Source organism: Stylophora pistillata, chromosome 4, assembly GCF_964205215.1.
Source record: "Stylophora pistillata chromosome 4, jaStyPist1.2, whole genome shotgun sequence".
Taxonomy (NCBI): Eukaryota; Metazoa; Cnidaria; class Anthozoa; order Scleractinia; family Pocilloporidae; genus Stylophora; species Stylophora pistillata.
In genome coordinates this window covers 19,254,172-19,262,290 of record NC_142522.1, presented here as the reverse complement: position 1 = coordinate 19,262,290, position 8,119 = coordinate 19,254,172, and positions in this window count along the sequence as shown.

Below are 8,119 nucleotides of genomic sequence, written 5' to 3'. Positions count from 1 at the left end.
TGTCAGGTTGTTGAAGCGTTTCTTGGTGATCTTGTCTAACATGATTGACTGAAAAAAATTCATGATTTAGAGAAGTTAATCCTTGACCAAGATGAAGTTGTGATGTCAAGGAGTGAGATATTTTGCAAAGACGAAATTCTTTGGAGGTCAATTCCTTCCAATGATGTTACCTCACTGTTTGATCAATGACGAAGTTTAATGCTACCCGGAAATTTTATAATAGAACTACTGACGTGCCCTTAGGTTACAGATCAACCATTAACGTAAGCAATTCGTTTGTTTATCTACGTCATGGTAGAAGTACATGTAAAAAAAATATGTTCCCTTGAGAATTTACCATCAGCTCTTTCATTATTGTGCACTACCGTTGTAAAAGTTCTATATAGATATGTCTGCGATAGCACTGTACCTGTTATCCAACGGGTTGAGTGTCCAGTCCATTTTCTTGAGGAAAAATCTACTCCGTAGTTTGATGTTACGTCAAGTGAAAGCTGAGACCTTTTTTCTCGGCTATACGCTCAAGAATTGCCCATACAGTGTACCTTTAGATTATTCCTTGTACCTGGTGAAAAATCAAATTGCGTTTTGCTTTAGTAAGGTTGAGGTTGTTGGATTTGAAGATTTCTATTTACCTAGTAAGGTAAAACGTGTTGTCCGCACACTTTTTGAAGGTCAGCTCTAATCTATAACTGGTGAGATAGAAAAGAATTTTCTTGAAAGGTTATCCAGATTTTTTCGCATCTCATATGCTAGGAAATAGGAATACAGATCAGATTCAAGGGAAATACTTCGAAAGAACAAGTGAACAATTATTTTGTTAGTATAATAATGATAATAGAACCGAGTCAGTGGAGTCAGCTGCACTCTGACTGCAATCGACCGACCGCGAGGCAAGAGTCCGATTTGTCAATGACGACTATTTGTCATGATAACAGACCAAATTTAACGACGCGAAGTCCTGCTACTTATTTCCGATATGAAAAAATACATTTATTTGAGAGAATATCATAGATAGAGACATTGTTTAAATTAAAAAAAATTATTCATTTTGGAAATTCCCCAGTTTTGTACTGCAAATAGCACCTCTACAGGATTTCTAACTGTTTCAATATGCTGGCCACATTACGTGACAGTTGTACTACATGATTTGAAAGACGCCAGGCGAAAAGTGCTCGCTGACAGGTCATTTGAAAGCTAAACTTTTCAATATTTTTAATAGCACTTTTATATTTTATCCTAATAGAGATTTAAGTGCTCCAATCAACTTTCTTTAATTCTAAAACTGATTATAGCAAAAGGACTCTTTGTTTTCTTGTTTCTTAGGTTTTTTTTAGGTTGAAGAACGCTTTGACTGACTTAAAAACACACGCTGCGTTTCCTTTGAAAAGAAAATCTGAACATACATGCCAAGTTTACGAGAGAAAACTTTCCTATCGTAAACGAGGTTTTGGTTATTCGTCGTATCAAGTAGACTAAAAGTGAAGTAAAATGGCCATGTAGTGACTTGTTCTGCGGGCGATAAGTTCGACTGGATACATGTCACCTTAATTATGAACATGTAAACATTGTAAACCACTTAATCTTGTCTAGCCCGGTCAACAGCATCTTATGGTGTACTTAGCGCGATGGTATTTTGGTCTCCAAACTTAAAAAGAGTGCACCCGTCTGTTATTACAGGCAGCAGAAAAATCGCTCGGACGAATATTTGACCTTTCCGGTTTTTACAATGTTTAGGTTTACAAGAAAAGAACTTTTTAAATTGGACAAATCAGATTGTCCCGCTTCATGAAGCAATAGGCCTTTTAAAACTGTTTGAATTCGTTAAATGCATGGGGAGAAATCTGCTAATTGCTCTTGAAATGGGTAAATATAGATAACAAACAAACGATTGTTTGCCTTTAACAATAAGTAATCAATTTCAAAGAGACATGAAAAATGGATTTTATTTGACGTTAGGATCATATTACGACGAATCCTAACAAGTGAACGTAATAAGTGATTATTTTTTAATAAATAATGGTAATAGGACCGAGTGGAGTCCAATTCTGACTGTAATCGACCGATCGCGATCGCCAATCATACGCAGTGTTCTTTTACCCAAACTGTTAGAATATGGAACAAAAACTCAATTTAAGGCTGATCTTAATCGATGTAGCGGAGCGATGTTTTCACTGTTCCGGTCCCGACGTCTAATGTCCTTCTTAATAATGATAATAATAATAATAATAATAATAATAATAATTTATTTCTTATAGAGCGCTATTTACAATGACAGATCAACAGCGCTTTACACTCAATATATATAAACCCACCCATCCCATCCTAGGGGAGGACATCCATCACACAGTAATCTCGTGTGTGGGAAATTAACGTCTCCTACCCCCAACCCTGCAGGAGACGGGACATTTTTTCGTCCCTATCCGAGAAGACTAGAATATCTAACCATTTCTTGATGTTATAGAAAGGTAGCAAACTCTTCTCAATTATTTTAAGACCTTGAGTGTTGGTCCGGCCGGGGCTTGAACCCTCGACCTCCCGCACAACAGTCCAGCGCACTATCCGATTGGGCTAACTGGGCGGCACATGCTTTAGGTGAATGGCAATTAATTCTGCAAACTCAACTCAACACTTTGGATCTTCATCACCAGGCTCTGAGCTCTTGGGATCCCTTCGTACTTTACAATAGATTAAAGTGAGGTCGACGATTTTAAATTGTCGAGTACACGAGAACACTTCCATGTCTTTCGATTTGTTTTGTGTTCACCACCTTTGTTGCATGACAAAGCACATGCATTTTTTAAAGATCAATGTTGTCATGTCTTTCGATTTGTTTTGTGTCCACCACCTTTGTTGAATGACAAAGCACATGCCTTTTTTAAAGATCAATGTTGTCATGCAACAAAGGTGGTGAACACAAAACAAATCGATAGACATGGAAGTGTTCTCCTGTATTCGACAATATAAAATCGTCGACCTCACTTTAATCTGTTGTAAAGTACGAAGGGATCCCAAGGGCTCAGAGCCTGGTGATGAAGATCCAAAGTGTTGAGTTGAGTTTGCAGAATTAATTGCCATTCACCTAAAGTAGAGAGAAATGGATCAACGTCAGTATCTGAGCAGCTGCGCACCCACCCCTCCCCCAACCCAATAGCTTACAGTCTCGGTTCACCTCAATATAACGTGCATTTGCAATACAACCAACCAGAGTGCGCGCAAAATAGAAACGTTGCATTCGTTGACAACTATTTAACGAATAATAGGTGGCTCGCTGATGATATTTACCGAGCTGGGAAGCTGCAAGGTAAATATCAATCTTCAGCCACCGACACTAAGGTGACCAGTTATTTAGTGTATACTAAAATAGCGAGATAATATAGCACAAAAAGATGAATTTAATTTATTTATTCCTGAAACGATTGCCATATTTTCGGGGGCAAATCTTGCGCGCGTTGCTCGGAGGTGAATGGCAAAGGACATTTGGGGTTTGAGTAGCCAATCAGGGCACGCCTTCAACTCTATATGCCGTTTTAGTAAATGCTAATACAAAATATTCCATTATGAAATGCTGTATCGCTTCGGTGTTGTGTAAAGCCCCAGAGTTTGTCTCAAGTCAAGCAAAATTTAAACAATGAAGCAATTGCTGTAAAAACATTTACCTTTCACTTTTGGTCCGATCTTCAAAAACAACTCAATAGAATGGACTGACTTTGTACCTATTCCCCTTAAAAGTATTTACCATGTAAATACGTGGATGTCGGATCGGGCGTTCATAATACATGTCCAAAACACACAACGTGGTTTTCTCATAGAATAGGCAAAATTCTACCTGTACCACTTTCCAGGATTACCGGAAGTCATGAGACAAAAGAGTACCGGAATTCAGACAAACTTCAGGGAGGGTACAAGTGTTGAAACGCAAAAGATAAAACGTGAGGCTGATATCCAGACATCTTGTCCAAACAAGTTTGGTGAATAAAAGGTTTATTATATAGCAAAAATACGCTCAGGTCATATACAGATCCACAGGTCTTTGGCGGCAAACCTAGTGTAAAAGATGTCGAGCGTTTTCGGAAAGGGTCGTTCCGCGAACTCATAGTGCACCAAATCGCCACATTGAATGAAGCAAAAGATAGTCTACGAAATAACTGGAAAAGTACTTATTTCTTGTATATAGCTCTCTCATTGAATATCCTGATTTCTTTGCTTCTTTCTGTCGCCATATGGGATGAAGCCAAAGATAGTCTACGAAACAACTGGAAACTGAGCACTTATTTCGTGTACGTTGCTTTCTAGCTGATTATCCTGGTTTCTTTGCTTCTTTTTGTCGTGTTAGATGCTTGTAAAGTAAATTCGATATTGCGTTTAAAATCACAGTAAGCATTTTACATGTTAATATTGGTGCAAGCTAATATTTGATGAGTTCTTTATACTCATTAGAAAGCATTTTAAGCTTAAATGGTCTTGAGGAATGTAACATACTTGACAAAGTTATCTATCAAACTAATGTACACAAGCATAATGATGCTATGGTGACAATAAAAGTGCAAGAATTCGGATCCCATTATACAAATACGTGTATTATAAGTGTAATCGTGTTGCATGTATTCACATGCCACGGTTTTTGGACGAACTCGTGAACTAGATAGAACACCGCTGAAAAGATTTGGAGGTCTATCTAAGAAAAGCAGAAAACTACAAAGTTTTGTGGGACCTGTATAAGTAAAAACACACCAACGTTGTCCAAAGTATATCGCTTTAGGAAATACGCAAGAATTCGCAAGAAAATGAATGAACTCCTTGTTAGGATTGTAGCCGGCGGGAAAAGTAAGGAAGAAATCTAACCCATTTGAAAACGGTAGTATTTAATGAAGTTCGGTCACAAAAGAAAGGGGACCTCAACTGTCCATGCAAAGAAGAATGTCACATACTTGCATTTTTTGTCATGCAATTTGCCAATAAGAGAACATGAATGCATCTCACATAAGTAATTGCACCAGGTGCAACTAAGAGTCTCTTAGGCCTTTATAGATTATGCTAATAGAAGTAGCATATTACGCTAGTAGCATTGCTTTTTTTTGGCAAAATTATGCTAAGATTATGCTCTTTTTTTTCCAAATTATGCCCCTTCTTTTAAAATTATGCTCTTTGAAAAAATTGCAAATAAGTCCAAAAAATACATTTTTTATTAGAAGCCGTTGGTCTATCAGAGAGAAACGCAACAAATCCACAATGAAATTCAAATAAACATGTGGTTCATGTTAACATGCATACTAGCACTAGACTATACATGGCCTTCAATGTGACTTCCGATTCCGGTGCACCCCAAACCCGGGCTCAGACCGTTTCCGACGCTGCTCAGTGATTCACAGTGAACTACAAATGCTACTACTTGAACTAAAACTTAAAACATCGAATAGCGTTCATTGTAGCCTCAAAACTGATCCGATAATTATCAAAATATGTGAATTATGCTAGCATTGCTACTTGGCAGAAATTATGCCAGTTTGCTCAAATTATGCCAAAAATTATGCTAGCATAATCTATAAAGGCCTGCAAGCTCTGCACTGCACTGATAGACACAAAAACCGTGGTCCTGATCAGCAAAATGTTGACCCTAATGTTGCTGTATTCGGACAAAATGCTGGACAACAATGTGTTACAATGAGTTTGTGTGCTTTAATATACTATGATATGAAGGGAATGAGCAGTCCTGATGACTTAATACTAATTATGAATAATGTTGAATGTTGGAAATCAATTGTATTCTAATAATTTGGATATATCAACAAAGTTGAAATGGTAAATTGGCCACCGTAATGATTACAAAAGCTGACGTTTCGAGCGTTAGCCCTTCGTTGGAGCGAATAGAGGAATTGTGGGTTGTGTGTGCTTTTAAAGGCAGAAAATGGAGCTACGTTATCGGTGGGAGCATGGCAAAGAGAAAAACATGAATAAATTAGTGGAATGAAAAGCGTTCGTTGATCCCTTTGGGATTTAGACTGCCGGTTTGAAAGATGAGCTTTTGTTCAAGATTTTTACGGCTTTCCGTGCCACCTAAGTGCAAGGAAAGACCGCAGATTGCCATATGTTGCTTAGAATGGTTAGGTAAATTAAAATGTCCAGCGACTGGTTTCGATGTGTCCTTGTCATTCCTTTCCACGTCTCGAAGGTGTTCTCGGAATCGGTCACCCAGTCTTCTGCCTGTTTCGCCGATGTATATCTTTTTGCAATAAGTGCAAGTTATGCAATAGATTACATTGGCGGAAGTGCACGTGAAGTGATCGGTGATCTTAATGGATCGTTTAGGTCCCGATATTTTATCAGTGTTTTGAATGAAAGGACACGTTTTGCATCGTGCACGAGCGCATTTAAAATTGCCTGGTTGGTCATTAGTCTGAAAATAACTTCTGACCAAAAAATTGCCTATGTTTTTGTCGCGTTTGAATGAAATGAGCGGAGGCTGCGAAAAGATAGTGCTTGTCTCTGGATCGTTTTGAAGTAATTTAAAGTTTTTAAGAATGATGGATTTAACTGAGTGGTTGTGAGGGTGAAACGTGAGAGTGAATGGAATGCGGTCGGAATCTTCCTTATGCGACGTTTGTAGTGCTGAATGTCGATCAATAAGTTGAGCGCGGTGGTAACCCGCTTGAACGACGGAAACAGGGTAACCACGTTTATCGAAGAACTGGCACATTGACTCTGATTTGTGGTGGAAATCAGAGTCATCACTACATAAACGACGAAGTCTTAGAAACTGAGAAAAAGGAATGGAATTCTTAACGAGAGATGGATGCGAAGACGAATATAACAAGTAATTATGCGAGTCTATAGGTTTGTAATACACACTAGTGCATAAACCGTTACCTTCAATTGAAACTTTCCATTTCCATTACCATTGCCATTACCATTTCAACTTTGTTGATATATCCAAATTATTTCGTTACTCCCAACGACGCAGCCCCAAACAGTTTCTTTCGAAACTATCAGCCTTTATTCAATTGTATTCTAGTTTGTCACAATTAGCCAGACAGTCTTTTTTGATGCTAACGGAACTGCCAACAATGACAACAATGCTTATAGTGTTGAAAGAAAATTACAATTTTGATTATAGTGAAAGCTACACTGGTAATGTACACGATGAGGCTGCGATTGAGGGATGTCAGTACTGTGTTTCCCTGGAGAGAGAATTTTTGAATAACTGATATCACAACAGTACACATCATTCATTTTAACTGTACGATGTAATGCTGTTGTTATTATTTACTGTGCTGATAATGGTAATTTCAAAGTGTTTGACTCTCAAGCAACAACAATCTTCAAGGGATATGTGTACTATTAGATTTGCCATCCATGCAAAACTTCGTTCAATACTTTCAGAATTTATATCAATCAACTGTTGTGTTTGAATTCAAAGGGGTACATATTACCAAATCTGACATAACAAGGGACAATGAGAAAGAAAGTAACACTATATACAGCATTTAATATAACTGTGACAATAGGCTATGTTCTACAATAGCACTCTATTCATTACGTTACTCTGTCATTTCACCATGGAGTTACTGGAATTAAAATATTTTATAAGCAGTCATACAAATTGAAATCATCTTTATGACAAATTGGGTATCAACACCCATGTCACACCTTCTAATGTACCTAACAGTGATGCTATTTGTGGTATTGAGGTTTATGTATTAATGAATAGCATATATAAAGGCAAATTATCATGTAACTCAGCTCAAAGTAGGAAAGCTTAGAAAACTTAATTTTACAAAACCATGATCAATATATTGGATTTTTAATGTGGCTTTCCAGACACTATTGCTTGAATTCGTCAACAAAACACCAGAATAAAGCATTTGTTTTCTCTACTGATATACAGTTGTACACCTGCACTAAAACATATTAAACACGTCATTGGTATTGGTAGGACCAAATAAAACGAGAATTTTAATTTTACCACGTAAACACAACGTTACAATTCTAGTGTTCGCGCGCAAACAGTCTTGGGTATAGCGTTAGAACAGTTGCGATGGCCAGCGGCCGCTCCATCCTCCCCCCAGGGAGTCAATAAGACGAACGACAACCTAAAAACAACCTAAATGAAACTAGATCACAA